Here is a 17016-nt window from a genome sequence, read left to right as displayed (position 1 = left end):
CTTACGCGAGTAAGGGTCGATCCCACGGAGATTGTTGGTATGAAGCAAGCTATGGTCATCTTGTAAATCTCAGTCAGGCAGATTCAAATGGTTATGGATGATTTATGAATAAAGCATAAAATAAAGATAGAGATACTTATGTAATTCATTGGTGAGAATTTCAAATAAGCGTTTGGGGATGCTTTGTCCCTTCCATCTCTCTGCTTTCCTACTGTCTTTATCCAATCCTTCTTACTCCTTTCCATGGCAAGCTGTATGTTGGGCATCACCGTTGTCAGTGGCTACAGTCTCGTCCTCTCAGTGAAAATGTTCAACACGCTCTGTCACAGCACGGCTAATTATCTGTCGGTTCTCAATCAGGCTGAAATAGAATCCAGTGATTCTTTTGTGTCTGTCACTAACACCCAGCCTTCAGGAGTTTGAAGCTCGTCACAGTCATTCAATCCTTGAATCCTACTCAGAATACCACAGACAAGGTTTAGACCTTCCGGATTCTCTTGAATGCCGCCAGCAATTCTAGCTTATACCACGAAGATTCCGATTAAGGGATCCAAGAGATATCCACTCAATCTAAGGTAAAATGGAGGTGGTTGTCAGGCACACGTTCATAGGTAAGAATGATGATGAGTGTCACGGATCATCACATTCATCAAGTTGAGGAACAAGTGATATCTTAGAACAAGAATAAGCCGAATTGAATAGAAGAACAATAGTAATTGCATTGATACTCGAGGTACAGCAGAGCTCCACACTTTAATCTATGGTGTGTAGAAACTCCACCGTTGAAAATACATAAGAACAAGGTCTAGGCATGGCCAAATGGCCAGCCTCCCAATGATCTAAGAACTAGATGTTCAAAGATGATCCTAAGATCTAAAGTGATCAAAAGATTTCAAATACAATAGCAAAAAGGTCCTATTTGTAGAGAACTAGTAGCTTAGGATTTACAAAGCTGAGTAAATGACATAAAAATCCACCTCCGGGCCCACTTGGTGTGTACTTGGGCTGGGCATTAAAGCTTTCATGTGTAGAGACTTTTCTTGGAGTTAAACGCCAGCTTTTGTGCCAGTTTGGGCATTTAACTCCCATTCTTCACTACAAGAAAAATACCCATTCAGCCACACTTTTTTTAAGCTACATTTGAAAAGCGTAGCTGGTGGACGAAATTGTGATCAACAATATTGGCTCTTTGGTATGTGCATTTATTAACTCAGCACTTTCTTTCCACAACTCCGTTCATCTAACCAGCAAGTGTACTGGGTCGTCCAAGTAATAAAACTTACGTGAGTAAGGGTCGATCCCACAGAGATTGTTGGTATGAAGCAAGCTATGGTCACCTTGTAAATCTCAGTTAGGCAGATTAAATTGATTCATGATAGGTTCGAAAATTAATAATAAACAGAAAATAAAATAGGATAGAAATACTTATGTAAATCAATAGTGAGAATTTCAGATAGGCGTATGGAGATGCCGTGCTCCTCTTGAATCTCTACTTTCTTATTACATTCATCCAATCCTTCTTACTCCTTTCCATGGCAAGCTGTATGTAGGGCATCACCGTCGTCAATGGCTACTTTTCATCCTCTCGGGAAAATGGTCCTATGCGCTGTCACTGCATGGCTAATCGTCTGGAGGCATCACCCTTGTCGATGGCTACATCCCATCCTCTCAGTGAAAATGGTCCAAATGCTCTGTCACAGCACGGCTAATCATCTGTCGGTTCTCAATCAGGTTGGAATAGAATCCCTTGATTCTTTTACGTCTATCACTAACGCCCAGCCTTCAGGAGTTTGAAGCTCGTCACAGTCATTCAATACCAGAATCCTACTCGGAATACCACAGATAAGGTTAGACTTTCCGGATTCCCGGAATCCTACTCGGAATACCACAGACAAGGTTAGACTTTCCGGATTCCCATGAATGCCGCCATCTATCTAGCTTATACCACGAAGATTCTGTTGGGGAATCTAAGAGATATGCGCCCGGCCTAAGGTAGAACGGAAGTGGTTGTCAGTCACGCGCATTCATAGGTGAGAATGATGATGAGTATCACGGATCATCACATTCATCAAGTTGAAGTGCAACGTATATCTTGGAATAAGAATAAAAGAGAATTGAATAGAAAATAATAGTAATTGTATTGAAACTTGAGGTACAGCAGAGCTCCACACCCTTAATCTATGGTGTGTAGAAACTCCACCGTTGAAAATACATAAGTGAAAGGTTCAGGCATGGCCGAATGGCCAGCCCCCCCCCCCCCCCCCCCCCAAAACGTGATCAATGGCCTCCTAAGATGAAGAATAAAACAAAACTGAGACCATAGATGAAACGTGGTCAAAAGACACTGAATACAATAGTAAAATGTTCTATTTATACTAAACTAGCTACTAGGGTTTACATGAGTAAGTAATTGATGCATAAATCCACTTCCGGGGCCCACTTGGTGTGTGCTTGGGCTGAGCTTGATCTATCCACGAGCTGAGGCTTCTTTTGGAGTTGAACGCCAAGTTGTAACGTGTTTTGGGCGTTCAACTCCGGGTCGTGACGTGTTTCTGGCGTTTGACTCCAGACAGCAGCATGTACTTGGCGTTGAGCGCCACTTTACGTCATCAATTCCCGAATAAAGTATAGACTATTATATATTGCGGGAAAGATCTGGATGTCTACTTTTTAACGCCGTTGAAATCGCGTCATTTGGAGTTCTGTAGCTCCATAAATTCCATTTCGAGTGCAGGGAGGTCAGAATCCAACAGCATTAGCAGTCCTTTTGTCAGCCTTTTTCAGAGTTTTGCTCAAGTCCCTCAATTTCAGTCAGAAATTACCTGAAATTATAGAAAAACACACAAACTCATAGTAAAGTCCAGAAATGTGAATTTAACATAAAAACTAATGAAAACATCCCTAAAAGTAGCTTGAACTTACTAAAAACTACCTAAAAACAATGCCAAAAAGCGTATAAATTATCCGCTCATCACAACACAAAACTTAAATTGTTGCTTGTCCCCAAGCAACTGAAAATCAATTAGGATAAAAAGAAGAGAATATACTATAAATTCCAGAATATCAATGAATATTAATTATAATTTAGATGAGCGGGACTTGTAGCTTTTTGCTTCTGAACAGTTTTGGCATCTCACTTTTTCCTTTGAAGTTTAAAATGATTGGCTTCTCTAGGAACTTAGAATTTCGGATAGTGTTATTGACTTTCCTAGTTAAGTATGTTGATTCTTGAACACATCTACTTTTATGAGTCTTGGCCGTGGCCCTAAGCATTTTGTTTTCCAGTATTACCACCGGATACATAAATGCCACAGACACATGGCTGGGTGAACCTTTTCAGATTGTGACTCAGCTTTGCTAGAGTCCCCAGTTAGTGGTGTCCAGAGCTCTTAAGCACACTCTTTTGCTTTGGATCACGACTTTAACCACTCAGTCTCAAGCTTTTCACTTGGACCTGCATGCCACAAGCACATGATTAGGGACAGCTTGAATTAGCCGCTTAGGCCTAGATTTTATTTCCTTGGGCCCTCCTATCCATTGATGCTCAAAGACTTGGATCCTTTTTACCCTTGCCTTTTGGTTTTAAGGGTTATTGGCTTTTTCTGCTTGCTTTTTCTTTTTCTTCCTATTTTTTTCGCAAGCTTTTGTTTTTCACTGCTTTTTCTTGCTTCAAGAATCAATTCCATGATTTTTCAGATTATCAATAACATTTCTCTTTGTTCATCATTCTTTCAAGAGCCAACAGTTTTAACATTCATAAACAACAAGATCAAAAATATGCACTGTTCAAGCATTCATTCAGAGAACAAAAAGTATTGTCACCACATCAATATAATTAAACTAAATTCAAGGATAAATTCGAAATTCATGTACTTCTTGTTCTTTTGAATTAAAAACATTTTTCTTTTACGAGAGGTGAAGGATTAATGGATTTTATTCATAGCTTTAAGACATAGTTACTAAACACTAATGATCATGAATTAGAAACACAAAACATAGATAAACATGAAGCATAAAAATCAAAAAACGGAGAAATAAGAACAAGGAATGAGTCCACCTTAGTGAGGGTGGCGCCTTTTTGAAGAACCAATGGTGCTCTTTGAGCTCCTTTATGTCACTTCCTTGCTTCTGTTGGATGATCCCTAGTAATTTTGGTGTCCCTATCCTTAGTTGCTTCCAATGATTATGTGGAGGAACATGTATCCCCTGAGGTATCTTAGGGATCTCTTGATTTGCAGTCAAATGTTCTACCACTGAGCTATAAACCCTTTAGATGAGTCTTTCCATCTCCCATGACTCAGAGGTGGAAGCTTTTGTCTTCCCTTTTATCTCTCTCTCTCTTTTTGATGAGCGGATAATTTGTACGCTTTTTGGCATTGTTTTTAGTATGTTTTTAGTAGTTTTAGTTGAGTTCTTAGTATATTTTTATTAGTTTTTAGTTAAAATTCACTTTTCTGGACTTTACTATGAGTTTGTGTGTTTTTCTGTGATTTCAGGTATTTTCTGGCTGAAATTGAGGGACCTGAGCAAAAATCTGATTCAGAGACTGAAAAGGACTGCAGATGCTGTTGGATTCTGACCTCCCTGCACTCGAAGTGGATTTTCTGGAGCTACAGAAGCCCAATTGGCGTGTTCTCAACGGCGTTGGAAAGTAGACATCCTGGGCTTTCCAGCAATATATGATAGTCCATACTTTGCCCAAGATTTGATGGCCCAAACCGGCGTTCAAAGTCACCTCAAGAAATTCCAGCGTTAAACGCCGGAACTGGCACCTAATTGGGAGTTAAACGCCCAAACTGGCATAAAAACTGGCGTTTAACTCCAAGACAAGTCTCTACACGAAAATGCTTCATTGCTCAGCCCAAGCACACACCAAGTGGGCCCGGAAGTGGATTTTTATGTCATTTACTCATCTTTGTACACCTTAGGCTACTAGTTTTCTATAAGTAGGACCTTTTACTATTGTAATAGATATAGAGAGTCTTTTGATCATGTTTTGAGGATTGAACTCACTTTGGGAGGCTGGCCATTCGGCCATGCCTAGACCTTGTTCTTATGTATTTTCAACGGTGGAGTTTCTACACACCATAGATTAAGGTGTGGAGCTCTGCTGTACCTCGAGTATTAATGCAATTACTATTGTTCTTCTATTCAATTCCGCTTGTTCTTTGTCCAAGATATCACTTGTTCTTCAATCTGATGAAGGTGATGATTGACACTCATCATCATTCTCACCTATGAACAAGGTGACTGACAACCATTCTTGTTCTACAAGCATATGAGGCTTAGTGAATATCTCTTGGATTCTTTAACCAGAATCTTCGTGGTATAGGCGAGAACTGATGGCGGCATTCAAGAGAATCCGAAAGGTCTAACCTTGTCTGTGGTATTCTGAGTAGGATTCAATGATTGAATGACTGTGACGTGCTTCAAACTCCTAACCTGCTGGGCGTTAGTGACAGACACAAAAGAGGGATTCTATTCCAGTAGGAGCGGGAACCAACCGGTGATTGGCCGTACTGTGACAGAGTGCGTGAGCATTAGCTTTCACTGCGAGGATGGGAGGTAGCCACTGACAACGGTGAAACCCTACACGAGCTTGCCATGGAAAGGAGTAAGAAGGATTGGATGAAGACTGTAGGAAAGCAGAGAGACGGAAGGGAAGGCATCTTCATACGCTTATCTGAAGCTCTCACCAATGATATACATAAGTACCTCTATCTTTATCTTTATGCTTTATTCATCATCTATACCCATTTAAGTTTGCCTGACTGAGATTTACAAGATGACCATAGCTTGCTTCATAGCAACAATCTCCGTGGGATCGACCCTTACTCACGTAAGGTTTATTACTTGGACGACCCAGTGCACTTGCTGGTTAGTTGTGCGAAGTTGTGTTTATGCCATGGTATTGAGCACCAAGTCCTTGGAGCCATTACTAGGGATTGTTTATGTTTTGAAAAGTATTGATCACAATTTCGTGCACCAAGTTTTTGGCGCCGTTGCCGGGGATTGTTCTTGTGTATGGACAACTGACGGTTCATCTTGTTGCTTAGATTAGGCATTTATTTTTTTTCGAAATTCTTGAAGATGAATTCTAGAGTTTCATGATGATTTGCTGAAATCTGGCTGGCTATAAAGCCATGTCTAATTTCATTGGACCGAGGTTTCAACTTATCATCACAAGAGCTTGTTGATCTTGCTTTTGGAGCAGTGATCTGCTAAGGCTTGGCTGGCCTTTGGCCATGTCTAGTGTTTTGGACCGAAGCTTTCTTTGAAAGCTTGGCTGGCTGTGAAGCCATGTCTAATTCCTGGACCGGAGTCTTAGACTAGCATTGCACTGATTCCTGGAATTCTCATTTAGAATTTTGATATCTTTTTCCAATTAATTTTCGAAAATCACAAAAAAATTCACAAAAATCATAAAAACCAAAAATATTTGATGTTTCTTGATTGAGTCTAGTGTCTCATCTTAAGTTTGGTGTCAATTGCATGCATTCATTCATGTGTCTTAAAGATCTTCAAGTAATTCTTGATGATTTCTTACTCTGATCTTTGAATTCTCTTGACTTGAGTGTTTATGTGTCTCATATGCATTCTTATTAGTGTCAGTAGTATACAAACTGCTAAGTTTGGTATCTTGCATGCATTGTTATTTGATTCTTGTTGCATTTTGATTATTAAAAATCCAAAAATATTTTTAATTTGTGTCTTTGCAAGTCAATAATACAGAGAATTGAAGATTCAGAACATACTGCAGAGGAATTATACAGAAAAAGCGGGGCATTCGAAAATGCCCAGTGAAGAAGGCAGACTGGCGTTTAAACGCCAGCCAGGGTACCTGGTTGGGCGTTTAACGCCCAAAAAGGGTGCATTTTGGGCGTTAAACGCCAGAATGGATACCATTCTGGGCGTTTAACGCCAGGATGGTGCTAGGGGGAAGATTTTGTTTTCAAATCAATTTTTTTTTCAAGTTTTCAAAGTTTTTCAAAATCAAATATTTTTCAAATCAAATCTTTTCAATCAAATGTTTTCAAAATTAATTTCTTTCCTTTTTCAAAGATACTTACTAACAATTAATGATTTGATTGAAACATCACAAGATTGTTACCTTTTCTGTTGAGAAAGGTTTAAATGTTTCAAATCATATCTTTTCTTGTTAGGCAAGTCATTAATTTTTAAAATCAAATCCTTTTAATTTGTTTTCAAAATCAAATCTTTTTAAAATGTTTTTCAAATCATATCTTCTCAATCACATCTTTTTCAAAATAAGTTTTCAATCAAATCTTTTTAACTTCTAATTTCAAAATCTTTTTCAAAAATCACTTGATTTCTTTTTCACTTTGAATTTTCGAAAATTATCAATCAAATTTTCAAAATGTTTTCAAAATCTTTTTAATTGAATTTTCGAAAATTCTCTTCCCTCCTTCTCACATCCTTCTATTTATGGAGTACCACTCCTTCTCAATGCACAATTCGAACCTTATCTAAGTAAAGTTCGAATTCTTCTTCTCCTTCTTCTTTCTATTTCTCTTTTCCTCTGACACCTCAAGGAATCTCTATACTGTGACATAGAGGATTCCACATTTTCTTGTTCTCTTCTCTTTCATATGAGCAGGAGCAGAGACAAAGGCATTCTTGTTGAAGATGACCCTGAACCCAAAAGGACCTTGAAGAGAAAGCTAAGAGAAGCCAAAGCACAACTCTCTTTAGAGGACCTGACCGAATTCTTCAAGGAAGAAGAAGACATGGCAGCCGAAAATAACAATAATGCAAACAATGCAAGGAAGGTGCTGGGTGACTTTACTGCACCTACTCCTGATTTTTATGGGAGAAGCATCTCTATTCCTGCCATTGGAGCAAACAACTTTGAGCTTAAGCCTCAATTGGTTTCTCTAATGCAACAGAATTGCAAGTTCCATGGACTTCCAATGGAAGATCCTCATCAGTTGTTAGCTGAATTCTTGCAAATCTGTGACACAGTCAAGACTAATGGGGTTGACCCTGAGGTCTACAGACTGATGCTATTCCCTTTTGCTGTAAGAGACAGAGCTAGAATATGGTTGGACTCTCAACCTAAAGAAAGCCTGGACTCTTGGGAAAAGCTAGTCAATGCCTTCTTGGCAAAGTTCTTTCCACCACAAAGATGGAGTAAGCTTAGAGTGGAAGTCCAAACCTTCAGACAGAAGGATGGAGAATCCCTCTATGAAGCTTGGGAAAGATACAAACAATTGATCAGAAGATGTCCTTCTGACATGCTTTCTGAATAGAGCATCATAGGTATTTTCTATGATGGTCTCTCTGAACTATCCAAGATGTCCTTGGATAGCTCTGCTGGAGGATCTCTTCATCTGAAGAAGACGCCTACAGAGGCTCAAGAGCTCATTGAAATGGTTGCAAATAACCAATTCATGTACACTTCTGAAAGGAATCCTGTGAACAATGGGACTAGTCAGAAGAAAGGAGTTCTTGAGATTGACACTCTGAACGCCATTTTGGCTCAGAATAAAATATTGACTCAACAAGTCAATTTGATTTCTCAAAGTCTGTCTGGAATGCAAAATGCACCAAGCAGTACTAAGGAGGCTTCATCTAAGGAAGAAGCTTATGATCCTGAGAACCATTCAATGGAAGAGGTGAATTACCTAGGAGAACCCTATGGTAACACCTATAATTCTTCATGGAGAAATCACCCAAATCTCTCATGGAAGAATCAAGAGAGACCTCAACAAGGTTTCAATAATAATGGTGGAAGAAACAGGATTAACAATGGCAAACCTTTTCCATCATCTTCTCAGCAACAGACAGAGAATCCTAAGCAGAACCCCTCTGACTTAGCAACCATGGTCTCTGATCTAATTAAAACCACTCAAAGTTTCATGAATGAAACAAGGTCCTCCATTAGAAATTTGGAAGGACAAGTGGGACAGTTGAGCAAGAAAATTACTGAACTCCCTCCAAGTACTCTCCCAAGCAACACAGAAGAAAATCCAAAAGGAGAGTGCAAAGCCATCAATATGGCCGAATTTGGAGAGGATGGAGAGGCAGTGAACGCCACTGAGGAAGACCTCAATGGGCGTGCACTAGCCTCCAATGAGTTCCCCAATGAGGAACCATGGGAATCTGGGACTCAAAATGAGACCATAGAGATTCCATTGGACTTACTTCTGCCTTTCATGAGCTCTGATGAGTATTCTTCCTCTGAAGAGGATGAGTATGTCACTGAAGAGCAAGTTGCTAAATACCTTGGAGCAATCATGAAGCTAAATGACAAGTTATTTGGAAATGAGACTTGGGAGGATGAACCTCCTTTGCTCACCAAAGAACTGGATGACTTGTCTAGGCAGAAATTACCTCAAAAGAGACAAGATCCTGGGAAGTTTTCCATACCTTGTACCATAGGCACCATGACCTTCAAGAAGGCTTTGTGTGACTTAGGGTCAAGTGTAAACCTCATGCCTCTCTCAGTAATAGAGAAGCTAGGGATCTTTGAGGTACAAGCTGCAAGAATCTCACTAGAGATGGCAGACAACTCAAGAAAACAAGCTCATGGACTTGTAGAGAATGTTTTGGTGAAGATTGAAGACCATTACATCCCTACTGATTTCATAGTCCTAGAGACTGGGAGGTGCATGGATGAATCCATCATCCTTGGCAGACCCTTCCTAGCCACAGCAAAGGCTGTGATTGATGTTGATGGAGGTGAACTGATCATTCAAGTGAATGAAGAATCCTTTGTGTTTAAGGCTCAAGGATATCCCTCTGTCACCATGGAGAAGAAGCATGAAGAGCTTCTCTCAATTCAGAGTCAAACAGAGCCCCCACAGTCAAACTCTAAGTTTGGTGTTGGGAGGCCACAACCAAACTCTAAGTTTGGTGTTGAAACCCCACATTCAAACTCTAAGTTTGGTGTTGGGAGGTTCCAACATTTGCTCTGAGTATCTGTGAGGCTCCATGAGAGCCCTCTGTCAAGCTACTGACATTAAAGAAGCGCTTGTTGGGAGGCAACCCAATGATTATAATCTATATAGTTTCTTTTGTTATTTTATTTTTTTTGTAGGTTGATGATCATAAGAAGTCACAAAATCCATTGAAAAAGCAAAAACAAAATGAAAAACAGGAAGAAAAACAGCACACCCTGGAGGAAGATGCTGCTGGCGTTCAAACGCCAGTAAGCCTAGCAGTTGGGCGTTTAACGCCCAGTCTGGCACCATTCTGGGCGTTTAACGCCAGAAAGGGGCACCAGACTGGCGTTAAACGCCAGAAAAGGGCAAGAACCTGGCGTTAAACGCCAGGAATGGGCACCAGCCCGGCGTTTAACGCCAGAAATGGCTCAAAACGTGATTTTGAGCAACATTTGGTGCAGGGATGACTTTTCCTTGACACCACAGGATCTGTGGACCCCACAGGATCCCCACCAACACCACCACCACTCTCTCTCTTCTTCCCCCATTCACCAATCACCTCAATACCTCTTCCCCAAAACCCCTTCACCTATCAAATCCCATCTTTCTCTTCACCACTCACATCCATCCTTCATAAAACCCCACCAACCTCACCCTTCAAATTCAAACCACTTTCCCTCCCAAACCCACCCAATATGGCCGAACCCCATCTCCCCTCTCTCCTATAAATACCCTTCTTCACTCCTTCATTTTCACACAACCAAAACACCACTTCTCCCTCTCCTTGGCCGAATACACCACCATCTCCCTCTTCCTCATTTCTTCTTCTTCTACTCTCTTCTTTCTTCTTTTGCTCGAGGACGAGCAAACATTTTAAGTTTGGTGTGGTAAAAGCGTTGCTTTTTCGTTTTTCCATAACCATTATGGCATCCAAGGCCGGAGAAACCTCTAGAAAGAGGAAAGGGAAGGCAAAAGCTTCCACCTCCGAGTCATGGGAGATGGATAGATTCATCTCAAGGGTGCATCAAGACCACTTCTATGAAGTTGTGGCCTTGAAGAAGGTGATCCCCGAGGTCCCCTTTTCACTCAAAAGGGTGAATATCCGGAGATCCGCCATGAGATCCAAAGAAGAGGTTGGGAAGTACTTACCAACCCCATTCAACAAGTTGGAATCTTGATGGTTCAAGAATTCTATGCCAATGCATGGATCACCAAGAGCCATGATCAAAGTATGAACCCGGATCCAAAGAATTATCTTACTATGGTTCGGGGGAAATACTTAGATTTTAGTCCGGAAAGTGTGAGGGTGGCGTTCAACTTGCCTATGATGCAAGGAGATGAACATCCTTACACAAGAAGGGTCAACTTTGATCAAAGGTTGGACCAAGTCCTCACAGTCATATGTGAAGAGGGCGCACAATGGAAGAGAGATTCAAGAGGCAAGCCGGTTCAATTGAGAAGGCATGACCTCAAACCCGTGGCTAGAGGATGGTTGGAGTTTATCCAACGCTCAATCATTCCTACTAGCAACCGGTCTGAAGTTACTCTAGACCGGGCCATCATGATTCATAGCATCATGATTGGAGAAGAAGTGGAAGTTCATGAGGTTATAGCCCAAGAACTCTATAAAGTGGCGGACAAGTCTTCCACCTTGGCAAGGCTAGCCTTTCCTCATCTCATTTGTCACCTCTGTTATTTAGTTGGAGTTGACATAGAAGGAGATATCCCCATTGATGAGGACAAGCCCATCACTAAGAAAAGGATGGAGCAAACAAGAGACCCCTCTCATCATGAGATCCCTGAGATACCTCAAGGGATGCACTTTCCTCCACAAGACTATTGGGAGCAAGTAAACACCTCCCTAGGAGAATTGAGTTCCAACATGGGACAACTAAGGGTGGAGCATCAAGAACACTCCATTCTCCTCCATGAAATTAGAGAAGATCAAAGAATCATGAGAGAGGAGCAACAAAGGCAAGGAAGAGACATTGAGGAGCTCAAGCACTCCATAGGACCTTCAAGAGGAAGGAAGAGCCGCCATCACTAAGGTGGACCCGTTCCTTGATTTCCTTGTTCTTTAGTCTTCTGTTTTTCGAATTTTAGTGCTTATGTTTATCCATGTTTGTGTCTTATGATCATTAGTGTCTTAGTGTCTATGCCTTAAAGCTATGAATGTCCTATGAATCCATCACCTTTCTTAAATAAAAACGTGCTTAATTGAAAAGGAAAAGAATTGCATGAATTTTGAATTTTATAACAGTTTAATTATTTTGATGTGGTAGCAACACTTTTGTTCTCTGAATGTATGCTTGAACAGTGCATATGTCTTTTGAATTTGTGGTTCATGAATGTTGGCTCTTGAAAGAATGATGAAAAAGGAGACATGTTACTGAGGATCTGAAAAATCATAAAAATGATTCTTGAAGCAAGAAAAAGCAGTGAACACAAAAAAAAAAAGAAGAAGCAGAAAGCAAACGAAAAAAAAAAAAAAGAGAAAGAAAGAAATAAAGTTGTGATCCAAGGCAATAAGAGTGTGCTTAAGAACCCTGGACACCTCTAATTGGGGACTTTAGCAAAGCTGAGTCATAATCTGAAAAGGTTCACCCAATTATGTGTCTGTGGCATGTATGTATCCGGTGGTAATACTGGAAGACAGAGTGCTTTGGGCCACAGCCAAGACTCAATAAAGTAGCTGTGTTCAAGAATCATCATACTTAACTAGGAGAATCAATAACACTATCTGGATTCTGAGTTCCTAAAGAAGCCAATCATTCTGAGTTCCAAAGGATAAAGTGAGATGCCAAAACTATTCAGAGGCAAAAAGCTAAAAGCCCCGCTCATCTAATTAATACTGATCTTAATAGATGTTTTTGGAGTTCATTGCATATTCTCTTCTTTTTATCTTATTTGATCTTTAGTTGCTTGGGGACAAGCAACAATTTAAGTTTGGTGTTGTGATGAGCGGATAATTTGTACGCTTTTTGGCATTGTTTTTAGTATGTTTTTAGTAGTTTTAGTTGAGTTCTTAGTATATTTTTATTAGTTTTTAGTTAAAATTCACTTTTCTGGACTTTACTATGAGTTTGTGTGTTTTTCTGTGATTTCAGGTATTTTCTGGCTGAAATTGAGGGACCTGAGCAAAAATCTGATTCAGAGACTGAAAAGGACTGCAGATGCTGTTGGATTCTGACCTCCCTGCACTTGAAGTGGATTTTCTGGAGCTACAGAAGCCCAATTGGCGCGCTCTCAATGGAGTTGGAAAGTAGACATCCTGGGCTTTCCAGCAATATATGATAGTCCATACTTTGCCCAAGATTTGATGGCCCAAACCGGCGTTCAAAGTCACCTCAAGAAATTCCAGCGTTAAACGCCGGAACTGGCACCTAATTGGGAGTTAAACGCCCAAACTGGCATAAAAACTGGCGTTTAACTCCAAGACAAGTCTCTACACGAAAATGCTTCATTGCTCAGCCCAAGCACACACCAAGTGGGCCCGGAAGTGGATTTTTATGTCATTTACTCATCTTTGTACACCTTAGGCTACTAGTTTTCTATAAGTAGGACCTTTTACTATTGTAATAGATGTAGAGAGTCTTTTGATCATGTTTTGAGGATTGAACTCACTTTGGGAGGCTGGCCATTCGGCCATGCCTAGACCTTGTTCTTATGTATTTTCAACGGTGGAGTTTCTACACACCATAGATTAAGGTGTGGAGCTCTGCTGTACCTCGAGTATTAATGCAATTACTATTGTTCTTCTATTCAATTCCGCTTGTTCTTTGTCCAAGATATCACTTGTTCTTCAATCTGATGAAGGTGATGATTGACACTCATCATCATTCTCACCTATGAACAAGGTGACTGACAACCATTCTTGTTCTACAAGCATATGAGGCTTAGTGAATATCTCTTGGATTCTTTAACTGGAATCTTCGTGGTATAGGCGAGAACTGATGGCGGCATTCAAGAGAATCCGGAAGGTCTAACCTTGTCTGTGGTATTCTGAGTAGGATTCAATGATTGAATGACTGTGACGTGCTTCAAACTCCTAACCTGCTGGGCGTTAGTGACAGACGCAAAAGAGGGATTCTATTCCAGTAGGAGCGGGAACCAACCGGTGATTGGCCGTACTGTGACAGAGTGCGTGAGCATTAGCTTTCACTGCGAGGATGGGAGGTAGCCACTGACAACGGTGAAACCCTACACGAGCTTGCCATGGAAAGGAGTAAGAAGGATTGGATGAAGACTGTAGGAAAGCAGAGAGACGGAAGGGAAGGCATCTTCATACGCTTATCTGAAGCTCTCACCAATGATATACATAAGTACCTCTATCTTTATCTTTATGCTTTATTCATCATCTATACCCATTTGAGTCTGCCTGACTGAGATTTACAAGGTGACCATAGCTTGCTTCATAGCAACAATCTCCGTGGGATCGACCCTTACTCACGTAAGGTTTATTACTTGGACGACCCAGTGCACTTGCTGGTTAGTTGTGCGAAGTTGTGTTTATGCCATGGTATTGAGCACCAAGTCCTTGGAGCCATTACTAGGGATTGTTTATGTTTTGAAAAGTATTGATCACAATTTCGTGCACCACGTTTACCACACCAAACTTAGAAAATTGCTCGCCCTCGAGTAAGAGAAGAAAGAAAATATGAATAATAAGAAGAAGATATGGAGGACATGGAGGGATGTGTGTATTCGGCTATATGGGTGGGATTGGGTGGGAAAGAGATTTTGAATTTTGAAGGTAGGTGGGGTGTGTGGAGAAGAGTGGATGGATGTGAGTGGTGAATGGAAAACAGAAGGGATGACCATGAATGGAGAGAGAGGGGGCGAGGTAGGTGGGGATCCTGTGAGGTCTACAGATCCTGAGATGATCCTGTGGGGTCCACAGATCCTGAGGTGTCAAGGGTTTACATCCCTGCACCAATTAGGCATGTAAAATGCCTTTTCACACCATTCTGGTGTTTAAACGCCGAGATGATGCACACTCTGGGCGTTCAACACCCATGTGTAGCATGTTTCTGGCGTTGAACGCCAGTTCTATGCTTGTTACTGGCGTTCAGTGCCAGCTTTCCTCAAGGCACATTCCTAGCATTCAAACGCCAGAATGTTGCTTGTTTCTGGCGTTCAGCACCAGATTCATGCTCTGTTCTGGCGTTGAACGCCAACCAGATGCTCCTTACTGGCGTTGAACGCCAGTCTGTCCTTCCTCCAGGGTGTGATTTTTCTTCTGCTATTTTTGATTCTATTTTTAATTTTTATAATTTTTTTGACTCCACATGATCATGTACCTAATAAAACACAAAATAACAATAAAATAAAATTAAAATTAAATAAATAAAAATTGGGTTGCCTCCCAACAAGCGCTCTTTTAATGTCATTAGCTTGACAGTGGGCTCTCATGGAGCCTCACAGGTGATCGGGTCAATGTTGTATAGTCCCAACACCAAACTTAGAGTTTGGATATGGGGTCTTAACACCAAACTTAGAGTTTGGTTGTGGCCTCCCAACACCAAACTTAGAGTTTGACTGTGGGGGCTCTTCTTGACTCTAAACTGAGAGAAGCTCTTCATGCTTACTCTCTTTTGTCATAGAGGGATGGCCATGTGCCTTAAACACAAGGTAGTCCCCATTCAATTGAAGGACTAATTCACCTCTGTTGACATCTATCACAGCTCCTGCTGTAGCTAGGAAAGGTCTTCCAAGGATGATGCATTCATCCTCTTTCTTTCTAGTGTCTAAGATTATGAAATCAGCAGGGATGTAAAGGCCTTCAACCTTTACTAACACGTCCTCTACTATTCCATAAGCTTGTCTCAATGACTTGTCTGCCAATTGTAATGAGAACAAGGCAGGTTGTACCTCAATGATCCCCAGCTTCTCCATTACAGAGAGTGGCATAAGATGTATCCCTGATCCCAGATCACATAGAGCTTTTTCAAAGGTCATGGTGCCTATGGTACAAGGTATTAAGAAGTTGCCAGGATCTTGTCTCTTTTGAGGTAAAATTTGCTGAATCCAGGTATCTAGTTCATTAATGAGCAAGGGAGGTTCACTTTCCCAAGTCTCATTACCAAACAACTTGGCATTCAGCTTCATGATAGCTCCTAAATATTGAGCAACTTGCTCTCCAGTCACATCTTCATCCTCTTCAGAGGAAGAATAGTCTTCAGAGCTCATGAATGGCAGAAGGAGATTTAATGGAATCTCTATGGTCTCTATATGAGCCTCAGATTTCTTTGGATCCTTAATAGGAAACTCTTTCTTGCTTGAGAGACGTCCCAGGAGGTCTTCCTCACTAGGATTTTCGTCCTTCTCCTCCCTTGTGCATTTGGCCATATTGATCACATCAATGGCCTTGCACTCTCCTTTTGGATTCTCTTCTGTATTGCTTGGGAGAATACTGGGAGGAGTTTAAATGACTTTCTTACTCAGCTGGCCCACTTGTGCCTCCAGATTTCTGATGGAGGATCTTGTTTCACTCATGAAACTGAAAGTGACTTTTGACAGATCAGAGACTAGATTGGCTAAATTAGAAGTGCTTTGTTCAGAATTCTCTGTCTGTTATTGAGAAGATGATGAAAAAGGCTTGCTATTGCTCAGCCTATTGCATCCACCATTGTTAAAGCCTTGTTGAGGCTTTTATTGATCCTTCCATGAGAAATTTGGGTGATTTCTCCATGATGAGTTATAGGTGTTTCCATAAGGTTCACCCATGTAATTAACCTCTGCCATTGCAGGGTTCTCAGGATCATAAGCTTCTTTAGAAGCTGCCTCTTTAGTACTGTTGGATGCATTTTGCCATCCATTCAGACTTTGAGAAATCATGTTAACTTGCTGAGTCAACACTTTGTTCTGAGCCAATATGGCATTCAGAGCATCAATTTCAAGAACTCCCTTCTTTTGAGGCGTCCCATTATTCACGGAATTCCTCTCAGAAGTGTACATGAATTGGTTATTTGCAACCATGTCAATGAGTTCTTGAGCCTCTTCAGGCATTTTCTTTAGGTGAATAGATCCACCTGCAGAATGGTCCAATGACATTTTCGAAAACTCAGATAGACCATAATAGAATATATCTAATATGGTCCATTCTGAAAAC

At 40.8% G+C, this 17016-nt stretch overlaps 1 non-coding gene across 1 annotated transcript; it reads right to left on the bottom strand.

The window, feature by feature from the left end:
- Positions 1 to 8153: 8153 nt before the first annotated feature.
- LOC130977391 (small nucleolar RNA R71) lies at positions 8154 to 8261 on the bottom strand. The gene has a single exon (XR_009085083.1). It is a non-coding gene; the product is annotated as a small nucleolar RNA R71 (small nucleolar RNA).
- Between the last annotated feature and the right edge of the window lie 8755 nt (positions 8262 to 17016).

Source organism: Arachis stenosperma, chromosome 4, assembly GCF_014773155.1.
Source record: "Arachis stenosperma cultivar V10309 chromosome 4, arast.V10309.gnm1.PFL2, whole genome shotgun sequence".
NCBI classification, from domain to species: Eukaryota; Viridiplantae; Streptophyta; class Magnoliopsida; order Fabales; family Fabaceae; genus Arachis; species Arachis stenosperma.
Note: the sequence above shows the minus strand (reverse complement) of the source record. Positions and strands in the feature narration are given on the sequence as shown.